The sequence below is a fragment of the Cebus imitator genome, unplaced genomic scaffold (genome assembly GCF_001604975.1).
Source record: "Cebus imitator isolate Cc_AM_T3 unplaced genomic scaffold, Cebus_imitator-1.0 Scaffold169, whole genome shotgun sequence".
Taxonomy (NCBI): domain Eukaryota; kingdom Metazoa; phylum Chordata; class Mammalia; order Primates; family Cebidae; genus Cebus; species Cebus imitator.
The window spans coordinates 2,941,275-2,961,195 of NW_016107484.1; the positions used below are offsets into that span (position 1 = coordinate 2,941,275).

A 19,921-nucleotide genomic window follows, 5' to 3' on the forward strand; every position below is an offset into this window, starting at 1 on the left:
TTTTTTTAAGATGGGGTTTCACCATGATGGCCAGGCTGGTCTTGAACTCCTCACCTCAGATGATCCACCCACCTCGGCCTCCCAAAGTGCTAGGATTACAGGCGTGAGCCACCGCGCCCGGCCTTCCCATTTTTGATAATGTGAGATTTTGCTTTTCTTGTATGAACACTAAAGTGACCTGAGAAGTAAAGAGGGTGAGTGCAAGATAATTCTGGAACACAATAGGGACTCCGGTATTATGGTTATAAAGCTGCGTATTTATATAGAAATTAAGTGAACACACTGAAGCTGACCTAGCTGTACAGTTTCCACAGGAGTACTATTACTAAGACAGGCATATTTCTTCAGGTCAGGCACAGTAGCTCATGCCTGTAATCCAGTACCTTAAGAGGCCGAGGCGGGCGATCATGAGGTCAGGAGTTCAAGACCAGCCTGGCCAACAAGGTGAAACCCTGTCTCTACTAAAAATACAAAAAATTAGCTGGGCATTGTGGTGCATGCCTGTAATCCCAGCTACTTGGGAGGCTGAGGCAGGAGAATCACTTGAACCAGGAGGTGGAGGCTGCAGTAAGCAGAGATTGCACCACTACACTCCAGCCTGGGCAGCAGTGCAAGACTCCGTCTTCAGAAGAAAAAAAATTCTACAGTGCAAAGAGTTTTGTTTTTAAGGACTTTACTAAATATGTAAACCTTATGAGGATTTTAAAGACTCCCAATAAATTTATGAAATCATGTCAGAACTCCTAATATTTGATATATACTAGCACTTTAAGGAAGCTTTCCAGGCTGGGAGAAATGAAAGTTCAGGCTCCATGGTCACCAGGAAACCCTGTTTACAAGAGCCATAATTTGAAGTTTGTAATTTGCAGAAATATACTGGAGAAGTTAAAGTAGTAAGTATTGAGCTGGTAAATCTTAAAATGGGTTTGTACTTGGAAAAGGACTCTCTTTCAAAGTAAAAACAATTGCTCAGGTTGTAAAAGGTTTAAAAACAAAGTTTAGAGATAACAGGTACAAACTGAAAAGTTATTTTTTAAAGTATCTGTATTAACGAAGGTATTCTCATATAACACGGAAGACTACATAAAAGAAATTATTCAAGTTCTTAGTACTTTTAAAGCAAATCCTTTCACATCTATTTTTGTGAATTTGGGGGTATAAGAGAAGGTTATGTCTTCCACATGGGGGAGGTGATATGAAGTATTACAGTTCATTCTTTCTATAAGGGAAGCATTTTTGAGCCAGGCACTGTGGAAAACACTTGGAACACACCAACAAATAAAAGAAAGAAAAATTCTGCCTCTGTGGAGCTAATATTTGGGAGTGAGGCATAGACAATCCTACACATATCAATTCATACAAAAAGTAGAATTTTTTTCATAGAGGCTAAATTAAATGGAACTTACTAAATTCTTGACACTTGCCTTACAGAATAGATCAATCACTACCTAACACCATGATTTCAGAGTAGGTGAATCTAAACATGAGTATACAAAAGAAAGGACGCTGTAACTTAAGAAACCAGTATCTTTATAAACTGCTTTTTAAAAATCTCAGATATTACATGACAACCAAGAGCTACTCTACTTCCATTAGCTGAGTAATGTTTTAAGAGGCCACATTTCTCTGACAATTTTAAATAACAATTGCATTATTTTTTAATGAAATTTTGTTTTCTAAAGTCCCTAATTCCCTTTGGACCAGCAGAATAGTGAGGCAATTAGTTAATAATTTATATTTACCTAAACACTAATAAAGAAATTGAAATTCAAATGTAAAAAACATCCCTTGTCACCTGACAATCCCCATGGAGAGCTGCTAGGTCTTCTTTTGAATACTTTTTTTTTTTTTTGAGACAGAGTCTGACTCTGTCACCAGGTGCCAGGCTGGAGTGCAGTGGTGTGATCTCGGCCCACTGCAACCTCCACCTCCCAGGTTCAAGCAATTCTCCTGCCTCAGCCTCCTGAGTAGCTGGAACTACAGATGTGCACAACCATGCCCAACTAATTTTTGTATTTTTTAGTAGAAATGGGTTTTCACCATGTTGGCCTGGATGGTCTCGATCTCTTGACCTCGTGATCTGCCCACCTCAGCTTTGAATACTTGTTCTTAAAGCTCATATTATGATACTAAAATCAATGGATGTATTAGGACATCTGATATGCTTGATAACATTTAAACACAACAATTTTAAATTGTTAAATATATTGCCAATTAAATATACTGTTTGGAATGACTCCGTGTATGTACGTGTACACCAAGGCACAGTGAGGCGAATCAATTAACACTTGTGTATAATTGAGGAGACAAGACTAATCACTCACAGAAAAGTAAATTGGTCTTTGGTATGCTCTCTCTTCTCAATAAAGAAGAATCTTTATTCAACTTTACCTCTGTATATTCTGTTCAGAAGTCAAAGCTTATTGCACTCACAAGTATGAAGTCCTGCTTTTCTTTCTCACTCTTTTTCCTGACTCTCTTGACTATGGACAATTGTGAAAACAGTGAGGGCTGTACACTCTTGGAGGAGCTTACATTTCTCATGGCCCTCATGGTAACCCATGTTGGGCTGTTTTGGAAATATACTTTCTTTGGTGAATAACACGGTCAAGGTTATCTATGGTCAGTCTTCTTTCTTAGACAGAACAGTCCCTTATGGCGGCTCTTTCCCACAGTCCGTCCCAGATCAGGCCCCACATTGTAAAAGGGACTCTGAAGACTTGACAGGGTTTCAGAGAGCCCCGTGGTAGCTCCAAAGTATTTAATGCCTTCATCTCGCTCCTGTGTCCCATGGCCTGGTACACATCAACAGGAAGGGATGCCAGGGAAAGTTGGATGAGTAGCATGTTCCAAATCTCCCAGGGTAGCTCATCAGCAATGTGAGAGTTGTCTCACATGTCCACTCATGTTGTGGGAAGCAGCCATAAAACAAGAGAGCAGCTTATCTATGGGGGGGTGGCAGGGCAGGCATTAGTAAGCATATTCGGATTGATTTTATTCAAATGAGAAAAATGGGTTTTCATGTGAATGCTTTACTAATTTCACTGGGTGTGGAAGATGCATGCAAAGGCTGACACAGTGACTGTCAAAAAGACTTCAGAAAATATTTTATTTCCAGATTTGGTACATTAAGTGTGTCTATTTATAATAGGAGTTCATAATTTCTAGATCAGATTATAAATAAAGCTGTAAAGACCTACACATTCATCAATGCCTTCACTGTCTTGTCCACAATCAGAAGAGGTGGTAAAATATCCAAATGGAACTGTGAATAATAACCTAGCCAGGAATTTCCAGAAACTGGACTGAGGTGGCTGGATTCCCTACCTATAAATGTAAACATGAGAGTTGTGACAAACAAAAATCTGGGATCTTCACCTAAAAAACTGAGTAGGCTTCAGAGGCTCCTGGTTACGCCCCCAATGGTAGAAGTTTCCATGCGAGAGGAAGCTGTGTTCTGAGGAATAGCTGAGTCTTGCACATTGATGGAAAGCACTGGTGAGGGTGTCAGTGCACTTCATTCCCAGGTTCACTCCACAGTTCAGTCCAAGTATCACTTCAACCTTCCTGCAAGGAATTCTACAGTTCTGCTGGCCACTAACGTGCTGAGGACTCCCAGTTTCTTCCGTAGGAACATGCTGTCCCAACTACTTGACAACTTCCAATTAAACTCAGATTTCCTCTAAGCACAGGAATGGCTAATCTGCTGCTTTTCACTTACATTTCAGACTCAAGATGGTCACTGTACAGGCAGGTCCTGCTGGCATCCTGAGACTACTTAGAAAGGCTCTCTGCTCTAACCACAGTCTGCTAATGAGTAACATTCAGTGGAGTGTTCTAGAATTAGCCAATGGTCACCCAAGTTCTGAGTTCCATCCTGCAACCAGGGATGAGACACAAGAACACTTCCAAACAGACAGCTCTCAACCCGTCTCCAAGGTCTCACTTCTGTCTTTATTTGTTCCTATTTTGTCTCTCCCCTAAAAACCTGCCTTTGCCCTCAAACAATACAGTTTGGGTTTGTTCGTCTCTGAACTGGGTCCTGATACCACAGCCTTATCGTACCAATAGACCTGTCAAAAACTGACTTGACCGCTGTATTGATGGAAAATAATTCCTCACTTGAAATCTATCACATCGCAGAGGCTGAGGATTACATATCCTTCGACCCTGCAGAGCAATAGGACATGTCAAAGAGCAATTACCTTAATGCCAGAAAGCCGCTGCTCTATTTCACTAGAACTTTCTGGTCTGGTCATAGGGACTCAACCAAAAGATGATTCAGTATCAAATACTGACCTTCCTTGAAAATTGACAAGCCAGACCTAGTAACTTCTGCTATGTTCTTATCTATGGGAACACAAAACTGAGCAAAAAACCTCAACCTTCCTCCATCTTTCTTATCAATGTGCAAGACCTGGCTATGTTTTAAAAGTACATCTGCTCTCCCATGCTACTAGCCACGGTGTCAGAAACACTGGCAGTGCCTTTCATCTGGGTTGATGTGTATGATAGCTGGAGAGAAAGGAGTTACAAAAAGCCTCCTTCAACGTTTGGGGTATGGCATGAGCCTAACCTCTTACATTCATCATTAGAAAAATTAGGAGATCCTAAGATACTTATGCTATGACAGAGATGGAACTTTCTCTTGGAAACCCAGCGTTTTTATGTGCCCTCTACATTATACGAAAGATCGCCTTTTCAGAGTATGATGCTACAAAAATGTGCAACTTTAAGAAACATATATTGTAATAATACTGGGAATTACAATTTGGATGTAGCGTTACTGCTTAAACAATGTTACGTAAGAAAATGGGCTTTAACGACTTCTCATAAACTCTCTTACCTGCGTAGTATATGAGAAGGGCACAGGACGCATTTAGATATAGGTTGGGGAGGAAATCTGAAGAGCAAAGGATAATGGATCTTAAGCAGACCTAATTTTAATATCTTAAGTGTTGCCAAGGAGGCAACAAAGAGAAAATTTGTAGAAGCAGAGTATTATGTGCCTTGTATTCCATTTATTAAGTTTTCTTCTCTCATTTTTTCCCCTTATTGTAAGCAGCTTTATCAGGCTTGCTCTATACGGTGCTAACCAATGGAAGTTCACTGCTCAGTCTGAGAATTCAGCTAGAATAAAGAATTTCAGAAAGAAGGAGAAAACCTACTCCTTCACAGTAAGAGTAGACATTTCTTGCTTCGTAAAGTTCTTTCTGATAAAGCAATAAATTGGGAATAATCATGAAAGGATTCATCTTAATCTGCTCTCCAGTGTGGACATTTGCATATAAATATAAATTGTTTTCTGGTTAACAAAGAAGTCTTTTAAGATATTTGTGTAATCCTTTCAGAAGTCGTGGTTAATGGCTTTAAAATGCAACCTTTAACCTCTAAAATGCTGCTAACTGGTTGCCTTATTTGGCAATTTGTTGTCCTGGTGATAATATTTAAGTAGTATCTGTAATTTTTTTTCCTGAAAAAATAAATGCTTTTAAGGTTTTATTTTATTTCTTGATTGGCCAGAAAAACTTGATATTCTTCTCTTTTCCCTTCATGTATACAGCATAAATAAATGGTATACTCCGTGTTCAAAGTTTGAGTCGTCACTGTCACTTAACACACCCAAAGTCAGCTAATGGGTAAGAGACACAAAAGCATGAGACCAACTCATCTGCTAGAGAACAAGAGAGAGTAACTATTTTAAAAGACGTTTTAAAAGTTAAGTCTATGTAGACATTAATTCTGATTTTTTTTTCTCTTCTTCCTAAACTGGAGAGGTCAGACCTTGGTTTAACTCAATTGGCCTCATTACTGTCTTGCTGCATTTCAATCCTGTGTATTGGGCACTCCGATGCTCACTGGAAACTCTGCTCTGCTTCTTAGTCACAGACTGGAGTCCCAACCTCACTGACCCACTTAGTACATGTATTAGATTGACACTCAGTAGCTGAATCTCTGTTACAATAGATAAATCATTGCTCCCCTTGTTGACAAAACCATCATTCTCCAGATTGGTTTCATACAAATCGGGCATATCTTTTTCTTCTTCAAACACAAAGCTCCAATTCCCCTAAGCTTTTCGTTCGGCTCACTGTAATTCTACTTCTTGGCTTTGTTTTACCTTCAGCTGCCAGCATATTTTAAAAACCATGCAGACATACTGAAAAAAACCTCCAATGCAACTTAATGTGGGTGGATATGACTGGACTTTTTGCTGTGAAACTTGAGTCATGTTTGAGTAATGAAATAAACAAACTAAAATGCAGAGCAAGCACAAGAATCATCTCTTATTCAGTATCTTTTAAAAAAATGTTTTCAGCTAAGTAAAAGAACGATTCACCTTCACAACTTGAGGGCTTTCCAAAGAATGACTGGCACCATCCCATTTTTAAAAAAGAGCTTTAAAAAAAGACTTTTCTGCTTGGGTAATTTTCCTCTTGATTCAATGTTTACTGTAGAAAATAAAAGTCAAAGAAAGAAATACAAATCATATATAATTAAAAAGAGTCTTTTAAAACAACACATTGAATTTGAGAGTGTTTTATTCCCTGTAATGCGCCATACAAATGCAAAGCAGGACTAAGAATCATCTTTGATACCAGGTGGGTCTTTAACCTACTAAAGTCTTCCCAGGGTTCATGCAGGTGTCTGGGGATGTTGCTATGTCCACAATCGTAGAAGCTAGCATAAGAAAACAAAAAACAAAACACAGCACTAAAAGGGAAGTACAGAAGTCCACGATATAGTTGCCATCGGAATACCCAGGAGTCCCTCTTAGAAAGACCCTCCTATACCGCTGATACCTCCTAGCAGCCATTCACGCCAAGTGGGGAATCAGCTATCCCGAATGCCCCTACGGAAGCAGCAGCCCCTTCTTTCCACCGCTAGTTCTCATCATAAACAACTTTTGCCTTACATAGAAGTGAAATCTGTTTTTCCGTACTCAATAATTACTCAAAATAAATGAAATCCCTTGCTGCATGACAGACCTTCAAATATTTGAAGACAATAGGACACAGCCACTTCCCTGCCCAAATCCTTCTGCAGGTTGAAACAACAGAGCGGAAGTTGTGAAAATTGGTGTTATTAAGTTAGCACCAAACTAACCAGGCTGAAACTTCAATATGATTCAAATATTTACTGCAACATTGGTGTGTGAAGATACAAAGTCACCTAGTCACTGCCTTTGAAGGATACGGAATTCAGTCAATTCAGTAGATATAATTAATCTTAGTTAACAAACGTGTGCCCACTACGTATTAGAAACTATTTATGGCTGACCTTGTTCCAGATAGAAGGAAAAAGTTCCATGACTTTTCTCGTCAGAAATACGAGAAAATGCTTTTTAATATAAATATTTTTAAAAAGCATCAACACTGTATTAACGTTAGGATTGTTGCAAAGGCATCCTACCAATTAGGTAATTATGTTGAGATCAATTTATCCAATATGGCAGAAGAAAGAATTATGAACCCAAATGAATGATTTGCTTTTTAAAAAAAAGTTAATAAAAATATCTAATTTCCAAAAAACCTATTTGTTAGACTGATGTATTTAAAATGTGTTACAGTAAAAACCTGACACAAATAATTGTCCCATACTTTAGACTTTAAATGTACCTAAACTAAAACTACTGCGTAATCATAATATAATGCAGAGAGGTAACAAAACTATTTTAAGGTTTTTCAGTGGTGTGTATGTTTACGTACGCATATCCGAACATATAATCACGAGTCTTAAAGCCTTCTTCCAAACAGTTAATCCAAAAGAATTACATACATTTCAAAACACCTTTGGAGGTAAAAGGCACTTTAAATGTTAGCATCTTTTTCCTTACAATGCAATGGCGAGAAAATGCATGGGGAATTCTTGACTGTGCTCCCCATCCAAAAAAATCATTTAATCAATCCCAAAGCCCTTTAAATTTCAAACGTGAAAGTTTTAAAACGGCAATCCTAGCTTTAATACTCTTACAGTTTTTTTGGAAATGCGTAATATATTAAAGTATTACAGCCTGGTAGCTTGTGTTTTGTTACAAAACCAACTACTGCAACCTAAGCTACAGAGCCCTGTTACATTTTCTCTCAGGCCGCCTCATTTTCATTAGTAGACTAGATCGTGCTGCTAAAAATCAAAGCTTGAAATGAAACAATACAGGTCAGAAAACCTAAGTTAGAGGAACTCACTGGCAGCAGCAGACAGCAGCCCAGTAGCCAAGCCTGGGGCTCTGCTGCGTTTGTGCATTCAGCTCAGCTTCGAGAATCACAGGCAAATCGTTATTTAGAGTAAACTAAAGCCGCATCAAAGCTTCAGGAAGGGGCTGGAAGGCAGTGTACTTACGGAGAGGCTACCAGGATAGGAGGCGATACAACTTGTCAGGGAGGGTCTCTAAGGTGCCCCGGGTGGTAACATGCATTTAGAAAGGCGATGTGGATTCAGGCGGCCTCCTCCCCACAGCATCCCAGACAAAGCCGGGCTAGGCCCCGGGGCGCTCCTGGTGCACCTGCAATGCGGATCCCTCGCCCTGCGATCCCACCCCGGGGCTGGCAGGAGCGCCCCGGGGCCGGCCTCTCCTCCCCCTTGGCACTGGCGTGGGCGCGCGCCGCTGCTGGTCCGCACCCTGGACTGAAGCCTGGGCCGGGGCGCCCCCTCCCCAAAGGGGGCCGGCGGACCCCGAGGGGGCGCACACGGGGGTTGCCGCGCCTCAGGGGCCCTCTCCCCCGCTACTCCGCGTCCCCCAAGTTGCCTTCGCCCGGGGCCAGCCCTGCCCCCCGCAGAGCTAGCGTGGCTCCCGAGCCCCGGGGGTGGGGCGGGAGGACCCCGTCCCCAGTCTACCGGCGGGGAGGGTTTTTAAAGTCATCGCCACGAACTCCCGTCCCCTCCCAGCCTCTCCGGCGCCGCCAGGTGAGCGGGGCCGGACTCGGCACACCCCGGGCTCCGCCTCACCTGCGGGCGCCGCCGTCGCGCTCCTTCAGGCGGCTGTCCCGCTCGGTTGGGTCTTCCCGGCGGGCGGCGGCGGGAGCCGGCTGCCCATGGGCGGGGCACGGCGGGCGGGGCTGGCTGGGCTCAGGCGCTGCCCGGGCCGGGCCGCCGAGGGAGGTCAGTGGGCGCTGCCCGCCCGGCCCATCTCGCTCGCTCCCACCCGAGCGCTCGCCGCGGTGCACCCTGGGAGCGGGGCCGGCGGCAAGGCCTGGCCGCGCTGACCCGGCGGGCGAGGCGCCGGCGCGGCGGCTGGTCTGTGTCGGCCGGGCGGGGCGGGGGCGGCCGGGCTGATACTCACTTGACTAGGCGGGGCGACGCCCCCCTTCCCCCCGGCTGTGGCGAGGCGGGGGCGAGGGCCGAGGGGAAGGGAGGGTCCGGCCAGCGGGACGCAGGCGCACAGCTCAGGTGCGGCCGCACTGCGGTTGCCCTGGGAAACGCGGCCGGGGCGAGCGCGCGGGGAGGAGCGAGGGAGGCGAGCGGGAGCGCGCGCGCGCCGTGCGCGGGGGTGCGGGTGGCCGGGCCGGGCCGGTGCTGGGGGGCGGGGGCGGGGGCGGAGGCGGGGGATGGGGGCGCGGGTCGGGCGGCGCGCATGCGTACGGCCCCCGCTCCCCCGGGGCTCCCCGGCCTCGTGCGTGCGCACGCGCGCTGTCCCCCGGAGGCGTCTGGGTGTGCGGAGCGCGCGCGCGCGCGGCTCGGAGGCGCACCTGTGAGGTGTCCCTGTGGAGAGGGAGGTGGGTGCGCGGCGCCCGCGGCCTGGGGCGCCGACTCCCCTCACTTGGAGTGAGTTCTCAGCGGCCGGGCGGCAGTCTTTTTCTTTCTTTCCTGGAGGGAGGCGGGGGCCGGCGGCCGGGGAGTGGGCTGGGGGTGGGAAGGAGGTGGAGTGGGTTAAAGAAAAGAAAAACAACCCATCCCGGAGGATGGGCCTCTGGCTGGCCCGGCCCTTGGGGATGGCGGGGAAGGTCAGAGCGCCTTCACGCAGCCGGGCGGGCCCCGGGCCGAGAAGCCGCCCCTCGGGCCTCGGGCGGGCGGCCGCGGGCCCGCAGTGCGGGGGAGCGGGGCAGCGGGGCCGCGGGGCCGGGGGGCGCAGATGGCGGCCGGCACCAGCGAGGGCTGGGCAGCAGGCAGGGCGAGGCCGGGCGAGGCCCCGCGGGAGCCGGACTCCCGAGCTCGGCTCCATTGTTGTTGGAGCGGAGGGAAGGGGGAGCGCGGCCGCCCTCGTCGCCCGTGGAGCCGCGCCTTGGAGCCCTTCCAAGCGGGTCCCGGGAGAGGCGGTCATGGCTGCGCCGGGGGACCGAGGAGCCGGGCGGCTGCGGAGGAGCCGCTGCATGGGGTGCTGTGTGTTTTTCAGGGCGCCCTGCGTCCGGGCAGAGGAGGCGAGCATCCCGCCCAGGTGATGAGGAACCCCTCGCGCACCCAGCGCAGAAGGCTGCTGCCGCCCGACGCCTCCATTGTTTGACCACAACAAGGGCCGGATTCTCACCCAGGTAAACTGGCTGCCGGCGCTGCCCGCTTCCCTCTCGACTCCCACCTCCGCGGGCATTCTCACCCCTTCCAGGACACCACGGCAGTTTTCTCACTGTCCCCGGCTTCTGAGGAACTCCGCATACCCCCCTCCCAGACATTTTCCCATCCGGACCCATCTCTCCAAATCACCTCTCGCTTTCCCCAGAAGTCAGCTCCTTTGTGAAACCTTTCTTGTCGAACTCTAACAACTAAATCTCCCCGGGAGCCTGCTCCGAACTGTTCTGGTTGCTGGTTGGTTTATGGGCTGTCTTACTGCAACAAAGGAGACCAGATACTGAAAAAAGATCGCCGAGCTGTTGCCTTCTTAAAGGAACGTTTTCTGATATTTACACAGTTTGTTTTCACAAGATAAAACGGTTTTTAGGCATTTTGTCTTCTTATTTAGCAAGGGCCCCTATTTCCATTGTAGATGCATAGTTTTTTTTAGAGCAGGAAATTGACCTTGTTCAACCCACAGGTTAATTTAAAATTTAAAAATTAATTTTAAACGAGCAGAGTAGTACATTTTCTTTGTAAAAAACAGCGTATCACAGAGATGGCATTTTGTCTTTGGCTATCCACCTCTTGTCTCCTGGGATGCCGACTGTTGTGTGTGGCGTGTGTCCTTCTAGATCTTTTGGAATACTTTTACGTGTGTGTGCTTATATCATTTGTGACTCCTTTAACAAGGACTGTTGTAGCCTACCTTGCAATTTTAGCATATAATGCTTCAACTCATTTGTCACAACTGCATCATGTTCCATAATTTCAATATACCATGGTTTAGCCATTTCCCAAATTGATAGCAGTTTAAGTCTTAACTTTAAAACAGCTTTTTCGCTGGTAGTGGTTCTCTGGTGAGATGAAATTTCGGTGGTAGGAGCACAGATCTACACTAAGAGATTAGGCATTTATGATGGAGTTCTTTTTTGGTTAAGAAATTTACAGGTGGGAGCAGCCACCCTTCCCCTATGGTAGTTCTGACTCTACCAGTTGCAAGTTGTGTGACCTTGGGGAGGACACTGAATCACACCAAGCCTTAGTTTTCTTTTCTGTAAATGGCCTGCTCTGCCTATTGCATAGAGTTCAGTGATAAAATGCATTATCCTTTTTTTGAGTGTAAAGTTGTATATAAAGATTGGTTTTATTAGCCTTTGTGATCCAAAAATTATTTGAAATATCATTTATATTTTGCAGAACACTAGAGATAGTCAACTGTGAATGCCTTTTAATTTGTGATTTTTAAATTAATTTTTATCAAGTAAATAATACGTTGGACTTCTTAAACAATATTTTACAAAGCATTTTTTCCTAGGGCTTTTTTTTCTTCTTTCTCTTCCTAAAAAAAAAAGAGAGATTGAATGAAAATGGATCTCTTTCTGTTGCCCAGGCTGGAGTGCAGTGGCTTGATCCTAGTTCACTGCTGGAGTACAGCACCATATTCCTAGTTCACTGCAGCCTCGGACTCCTGGACTCAAGTGATCCTCCTGCTTCAGCCTCCCTGGTAGTTAGGACTGACTACAGCCAGATTTATTTTATTTTTGTAAAGACAGGGTCTTACTATCTTGCCCCAACTGACCTTAACCTCCTGGCCTCAAGCAATCCTCCTAAAGTGTTGGGTTTACAGGTGTGAGCCACTGTGCCCAGCCGCTAATTTTTTTACATGCCTTAAAAAATAAGGCATATAAGTTAGTTGACTGTGAATAAACATATCAGCAAACTGAACACTAGACAGAACAATACCCTCACTGTAATATTTATGCTTATTTCCTAGAGTTGTAAGTTGTACATGTATTTTTCTATGGCAGCAGCAGATTGAGATTATCTTTTATGTCCTTCAGGGAAAAGGGATTGTTACCAAATTTGTAGGCTGTGTAAGAAAGAGTTTTAATATTGAGATTTAATATTTTAATCATTTAAATAATGATTGAATGATGTGATGGTAACGTTTTAAGTGTACAAGATATGATTAGGGGCTTTGTAGGTATTTTTCTTTCTTTGAGATACGTGTGAGATACATATGTACATATGTACATTGGCCATATGTAGGGTGGACAGCAAAATCAGCTTGTACTTGTTTTCTTGAAGTGCAGAATCTGTGAGGGGGAGGGGATCAGAATTTAAACACAATCCCACAACTACACCTATGATCACAAACTATGGTATCTGCTGTGGAAGTTAAGCAGCTATGAGGGAGTATAAAAAAGGGGAGACCAAATTTTAGAGTGGAGAGAAGGGGCCTAGGAAAGGCTTTTCTGTAAAAACGAGATTTAAGCTGAGATTTGAAGAGTGAGTAGGTGTTAGTGTGGAGGGAAGTGGGGGATATTTCCAGGCAGAGGAACAGCATGTGGGAAAGACTCAAAGGGGGAAAAAGCTTTGCCCATTCCAGGAACTGAAAGAGTGACTGTGGATAGACTGTGGAGGTGAAGGGCAACAGTGGCTAGGCCAGGGGTAGGGTCTTGTAGGGCAGGTAAAAGTGGTTGTATTTTATCCCATGTGAAATGGGAAACCGTGATACTGGTTGGGTTTTACGAAGAGGAGTTACGTAATCAGATTTGTATCTTTAAACAGCCACTCTAGTTGCTGCATGCAAAATGTGGGGGCGTGCTGGGGGTGGAGAGTTGAAGTGGGGAGACCAGGTAAGCGATCTCAGAGGGCCGTCTGGAAAAGATGTGGGCTTTCCCGTGGAATTCACATTGACTTCACCAGGTATACTAAGGTCAAATCAGTGTTTGATTTAAAAAAACGAAACAAAACAAAGCAAAAACGCCTTGTTTCTTATTTTTAAAAAGTGGGGATAAATAAAAGTGGCAATAAGTAATTTGTATGCAAAAAGTACACATAAAATGTTAAACTGGTTGTTTACACTATACTTAAAAGTGTCAGTGAGTCAAGTTAAAAACTGGGACATTTAACAGGGTTTTTATGTTTTGATAAAGCAGTAATACATGAGGTTGGAGTGAAGTGAGGCTCTAAAATGAAAAGAAGGGAAATATTTATAGATGCTATTGACTAGGAAAACAGTAACAAAAATTATTAGGCAGAAAATTGATGAAGTGACCATGTACTAGTATATGTACAAAATTAATAGCGTTCTGAATTCCAGAAATAACCTACCATGGCAAAAACAAAAACAAAAACCCGAAAAAGAAACTGGCTCTGACCACGTTGCAGCCAAACAAGTGAACCATATAAAACCAGAACCTTACAGAGTCAAGTGTGCGCTCTGTGGAGGAGACCATAAAGTATCGTGAAAGGTCTGAAGGGGTACCTTAAATGGAAAGAGAGGACATCTTCCTGGCTGTCATATCTGCGTGTTATGGATATGTTTACTTTGGGGTGAACTTGGCAGAATAATTATGAGTAATGAGATAAGACAAACAGAGCCACATTCATTAAAACAGTATCATTCTGGCTGTAAAATATCCGTACAGGTCACTGGAACTTAGTCAGAACCCCAGAAATAAACTTTTTTATATGGAAATGTAATAACTAATAGCAAAATCACAAATGCCCCTGAATCTAAAGAAAATGGAAGTAAATATTAAACATCTGGAAAGAGGAGTTTTACATGCTGAGGTGGATAGAGCACATGCTTTAGACTCAGATATATCTAAACTGGAGTATTTTAAGTGAGGAAAATTATCCCCACTTCGCAGGTGTTATGAGAGTAAGAGATAAAGGCCCAGGCACCTACAGGGAACTCAAATCTGTAAGTAGCTGGTGCTATTAGAAACAATGGAGAAAATAATAATTAAAAATTAGTGTATTAGACTACATAAAAATTAAGTTATTCTTTAGAAAGAGAAGGGAAAAGAGTCTGAACCGTAAAGTGGGAAAATATTAGTGGCAAATGATAAGCTAAGAGTTAGTATTTTCAATACGTAAAGAACTCATGCAAATTGATGAAGAAAATAATGAAGATTCACACACAGGTGGTTATAGGATATGAATAAACAGTTCACTGGATAGAAATATAACTTGTGAAACATTGGAAAAGCTGTGTAAATTCACTAATCAAATAACTAGTGATTACAGAAAAGTTCGATTCTGTTCTGAATAGCAGCAAAACTAGAAAATATTTACGAGTAAGACATAAATGTACCAAAGCTTTACGAAGAACAGTAAAAACTTTTACCTAAATGATTTAAAAGCTAACCTAAATAAATGGGCAGACTTGTTCCTAGAGAGGAAGGCATCATTGTAAAGATTGCTCCAATCTCTAAATTGAACTCCAGTTCTCCAAATTAAACTATGATTTCAATGTAATTACAATCAAAATCCCAGTGGGAATTATTTTTTGAACACTTGATAAATCACTTCTAAAAGTCTTTTGTAGAAGTAAATGTTCTAGAATGGCCAACAATTTTTTTTTTCTTGAGGTGGGGTTTTCGCTGTTGTTGCCCAGGCTGGAGTGCAATGGTGTGATCTCAGCTCACTGCAGCCTCCACCTCCCAGGTTCAAGTGATTCTCCTGCCTTGGCCTCCCAAGTAGCTGGGATTACAGGCATGTGCCACCATGCCTGGCTAATTTTGTATTTTTAGTAGAGATGGGGTTTCACCATGTTGCCCAGGCTGGGCTCGAACTCCCTACCTCAGGTGATCCGCCCGCCTCAGCCTCCCAAAGTGCTGGGATTACAGGCCTGAGCCACCGAGCCTGGCCAACAAACGTGTTTAATGGCAAAGCAGTAATGTGGAATTTGCTATATCAGAAGTCAAAGCATACTGTAATGTTGTGGTAATATAAATGGTGAGCTCAAGAATAGACAGATTGATGCCTGAAGCAAAGTAGAATCCAGTATAACAGACCCATTTTTATATAGGAATTTAGCATATGATAAAGTTGGTATTTTGTTAACAGTTGGGAAATTATAATTCATTATGTTGTATAGGGATAAATGGCTCTTTATTTGGAAAGAAAGATCCTACTTCATCACATTTAAAATGACTTTGAGATGTATTAAGGAACTAGCTTAAAAAAAAACTTAGAAGGAAATAGAGAATTTGTTGTGTAGAAGGATACACTGGAAATAATGTGTTTTAGGTAGGCCATTTAGGTAAACCAAGACCTAAAATCATAAGGAAAGGATTGATAAATTTGACTGTAATCACAATTGAAATTTCTGTGACAAAAAACATTTCAGAGTGACAGACTGAGAAGAAACCTGTAGCATGTGTAAAGAATAAATAGAATTGACCACTTAGATAATGAATTGAGGCTAAGAATAGTTCTCAGAGAGATAAAAGTGTTTAAACAGTGAAGAGGAAATTCAACCTCATTGTGTTTAGGAGGTTGGAAATTAAAAAGCTAGATTTTTTTTTGTGGGAAAGAGGGGGATCAGGCAAAAATTAAAAAGCTATCCAGTGATGTAAAAGAGCCACCTAATACATTGTTGGGACATAAAATTGTTCCAACCTTTTAGATGGCAATTTTGGCAGAATTTTATCAAAATAAAAGTATGTGTTGATCTAGCAGCTATACTTCAGGGAATCTACTATACTCATAGGAGGACATACGTTGATATGAATGACGTTTATCGCAGCATCACTGATAATGAGGAAAAATTGAAGATAATCACAGTAAATTTTGTTACCACTGTACTGTGGAATATCAAGTATTGTTTTGTTTATCATGAGGTTTGTTTTGTTTTGTTTGAGACAGGGTCTTGCTCTGTTTCCTAGGCTGGAGTCCAGTGGTACAGAATATGGTTCACTGTAGCCTCAATCTCCTGGGCTTAAGTGATCCTCCTGCCTCAGCGTCCCAAGTAGCTGGGACTCCATATGTACACCACTACCTGGCTGATTTTTAAATTTTTTTGTAGAGATGGAGTCTCGCCACATTACTCTGGCCAGTCTTGAACTTCTGTCCTGAAGTGATCCTCCCGGCTTGGCCTCCTGATCCTCCTGCTTTGGCCTCCCAAAGTGTTGGGATTATAGGCGTGAGCCACCGTGTCTAGCCTGTTAGTTTATATATAGAGAGGTAGATTTGTACGTACTGACATAGCCTGTATGGATGTCTAGAATATACTATTGAGCCGAAAAAGCTAGCTTAATTTCATTTTTTGTGAGCTACAAAACAAAATAATGAAGGAGGTGTGTTTGCACACACGCGTGCACACACACACACACACACACACATAGTGAATAAGAATTAGAAAAATACAAGAATACATGGAAAACATTTAATTCTGATTACTTCTTGGGGAAAGCCTAGGGGAGACTGTTTTTTCACATCACGTGTTTGCATTGCTTCAATTTTTCTTTTTTTTTTTTTTTACAATGGGCATTTACTTTTGTAATGAAGATGTTACAGTTTCTCACCAATTTCATAAAAGGTCTAAATTTAGACAAAAATATAGTACCTAGTACCTAAATGGATGTGGTAAAAATGGCATACTCTTGTGTTATATTGGCCATATGTATCAAGAGTCTTAAAATTATTTATATTTCTTGACATAGCAACTGTCTACGAACCACCAAAGAATATTTTTAAATACAGAGAAAAGCTTTCTGCACAAAAGATGTATATTGTAGAGGTGGGGCCTTCAGAGGTTTGGCTCATGAGGGCTCCATTCATAGATTAATGGATTAATGGGTTGTCATGGGAGGGAACCTGGGGGCTTTATAAAAAGATGAAGAGAGACCTGAGACAGCATGTTAACACGCTTAGCCCCCTCTCATCGTGTGATACCCTGTGCCAGCTCAGGGCTCTTTGAAGAGTCCCTACCAGCAGGAGGGCTGTCACCAGATGTGGCCCCTTGACCTGGGCTTTCTCAGCCTCCATAACTATAAGAGATAAATTTCTTTATAAATTATCCAGTTTTTCAGGTATTGTCTTGTAAGCAATAGAAAACAGATTAAGACAGGAATATGGTAGGCTTCGGCGAGGAGGTGACTGATTCAGTTTTGGACACGCTTGAGTTTAAAGGTCTTACAAGGATATAGGGGTTCTTCGTGAAGAGGATTTACAAAGAATAGTTTTACAATACACATGCTTTGTTGTAAGAATGACCAGATAAAATACGTAGCTGTGGTATTAAAATAAATATTTCTATATGGCAAGTTTTTTTTGCAATATAGTCATACATCTGTAAATTGGAGTCTGTCTGTCTACATAGCTGGACATTTGATGTTTTTCATACAGAGTTATTTAAGATTGCATGACTCTGACTTCAGGTAATACTGTGACTGTCTTTGGGGTTCATTGGGCTAGACTCTGCCTCTATGAGTGGGTGGCGGAGCTTTCTCTGGACATCAGTGGTCCTTTTGTCAGTCAGCCTGTTGTTAAGAGTACACCTGACTTCTTGGAGTAATTTCTCTTCATCTTGGTGAACTGGTTCCTTCCACATAGGGGCAGGCCAGGAAATAGGCAGAGTGGTGCCCTTTCATCCATGTGCGAGTGCCCACCTGGATGTTAGTATGGCCAGAGATTTGGGCATCATTCAGTGTCCTTGCCACATGGCTAGGATTGGCAGAGAGAAGATGCTCAAGGCAGAACTGGAGCATGGGTATCTTAAAGGATAAGTGGGGAAAAGGTAGCAGAGAAAGTGCCTGCCTAGGTAACAGAAATCATTAGGGAGTGTAGGGCTGTTGGGTGCCACAGGTCGTGGGGTGTCCTTATGGTATGCTGAGGTACAGGATCTGAGAAATAAAGAGACAGGACACTGAAGAACTGGCAAATAGCATCTGGACTCGGGGCCATGCTACCTATAAGCAGAGACAGGCGAGGCCCTGAACCCACAGAAGTGTCCATATTTATTAGGTACAGGCAGCGGGAAGGGTCGTAAGTGAGGTTATCATCTGTAGGCTTAGTGATAGGGCATACATGATCGTGTGAATCTCAAGTAAGGGGGCCACCCCATTATGTCACCTGTACAGAGAGGTGGGGATGCACAGTAGGGGGCTGTGCCGTGCGCAGTAGAGGGTCGTGTACAGAAAAGGGGTCCACCTGCATTAGGTCACCGAGGCAAGGAGGTGGGCTGTGTGCAACAGGTGTCGTGTGCAACACTTCTTATCTGGGGGCTGGAGACTTCAAAGGATTTCTAACAGAAGGATAACTGTAAGCCAATGCAGTGGGAGCTGACAGACTTGTGCTCTTCTCTTAAGATACTTGTGGGAGGATGATTTAAGCTAGCACAGAAGCGAGAAAAGATTGACAGGGTGTACAGCCTCCATGACTGGTCACACCAGAGGGATTCTTCTCCCTCAGTTATTTCCAGGATCTCAGACCTGAGGCCTACTTTCTACAGGAACTGGATGCAAGGTACTACAGTTTCTTTATCAGGAGGAGAGGCTCTTGCTCCAAGCCTGCCATACAGCATATGCCCTTTCAGGCAGGGACGCCACTGCCTGGGTCATTGGTTTTTGTCCTGGTCTGGCTGTTTTCCCATGTACTGCTTCTGTTCTGTGACTGCTCTAGGCATTCCTCCTACTACAAACTACTATATATATGGTTATATAGAAGGATTATAGAAATCAGCACTAAATGTGTCAGTACAGCTCCAACTACAATACCTATATGATTACATGGAAAGATATAGGTAAGCATTGAGTTATGCTTCAGGCACTAATTGTGCCTGGGGTCTGCACAGTTCTCCTTCCTTGGTGCCTATGGTGGGGGGGTGTTACCCACAAGAGAGGAAGGGGGATATCTTCATCAGAGGTTGGGGCCTGGTCTCTGAGAAGTTAGCAGCAGTCTGTGTGGCTGTGCTCTCTGCCTTTATCTCTCTGGCTTCTGCTCACTCTGTGTCTGCCCTGTCCTTCTCCGTGTGCCTGCCCTCCCCCAACCCCTTTTCTCTATCAGCAGTCTGTAACACATGTGACCCCGGATGCTCACTGTGGAAGGCCATCCTGAAACTATAACTTCTGCCAGCTTATATCACAGACCCAGTCTTTTCACTTACCACTTCCCAATTCCAAATTCTCCAGAAATACAGTCTGATTGGCTTAGCCTGGATTCCATGCTCACTGTATTGGTTTTACTGTTTGGTGCTTACAGGAGCAGATTCACTTAGTGTGAGCCTGGTGGACTGACGAGAAGGGAGTGCAGATGAGGACACTCAGGACAGACGTCCTGGAAGTTAGGAAGTTTCAAGAATGCACAGGAGCAGTAGTTTTAAATGGCCTAGAGATGTGATAAAGGGATCAAGAGTGAACCTTAGATTTAGCAAATTGAAGTCTTTCAGCCCAGGTTGAAAGCTGTGTCAGCTGGGCCTAGTGGCTGTTGGCTGTTACCCCAGCACTTTGAGAGGCCAAGGCAGGCGGATTACTTGAGGTTGGGAGTTTGAGACCAGCCTGGACAACATGGCAGAACTCTATCTCTACCAAAAATATAAAAATTAGCCAGGCATGGTGGCACACACCTGTGGTTCCAGCTACTTAAGAGGCCGAGGATCACTGGATCACTGGAAGTCGGGGCTGTAGTGCACCATGATCAT

The 19,921-nt window shown here is 43.8% G+C and overlaps 2 protein-coding genes across 7 annotated transcripts in view; one reads left to right on the top strand and one right to left on the bottom strand.

Annotated features, from left to right (window-relative positions):
• CCDC92 (coiled-coil domain containing 92) overlaps positions 1-9,358 on the bottom strand; it is a 33,369-nt gene extending 24,011 nt beyond the window's left edge. Inside the window, exons 1-2 of one of the 3 annotated variants that reach the window (XM_017544407.2) lie at positions 8,947-8,962; positions 8,341-8,503 (exon numbers count right to left, since the gene is read on the bottom strand). The gene's annotated coding sequence lies outside the window, so the exon portion shown is untranslated. Of the gene's footprint in view, positions 1-8,340; positions 8,504-8,946; positions 9,239-9,280 lie in introns of those variants that run through there. The other 2 variants (XM_017544405.2, XM_017544406.2) reach the window with 2 other exon arrangements.
• Positions 9,303-19,921, top strand: part of ZNF664 (zinc finger protein 664) — a 41,774-nt gene continuing 31,155 nt past the window's right edge. For 2 of the 4 annotated variants that reach the window (XM_017544412.2, XM_017544415.2), the window contains exons 1-2: positions 9,617-9,762; positions 10,331-10,466. The gene's annotated coding sequence lies outside the window, so the exon portion shown is untranslated. Of the gene's footprint in view, positions 9,388-9,616; positions 9,763-9,926; positions 9,942-10,330; positions 10,467-19,921 lie in introns of those variants that run through there. The other 2 variants (XM_017544413.2, XM_037744257.1) reach the window with 2 other exon arrangements.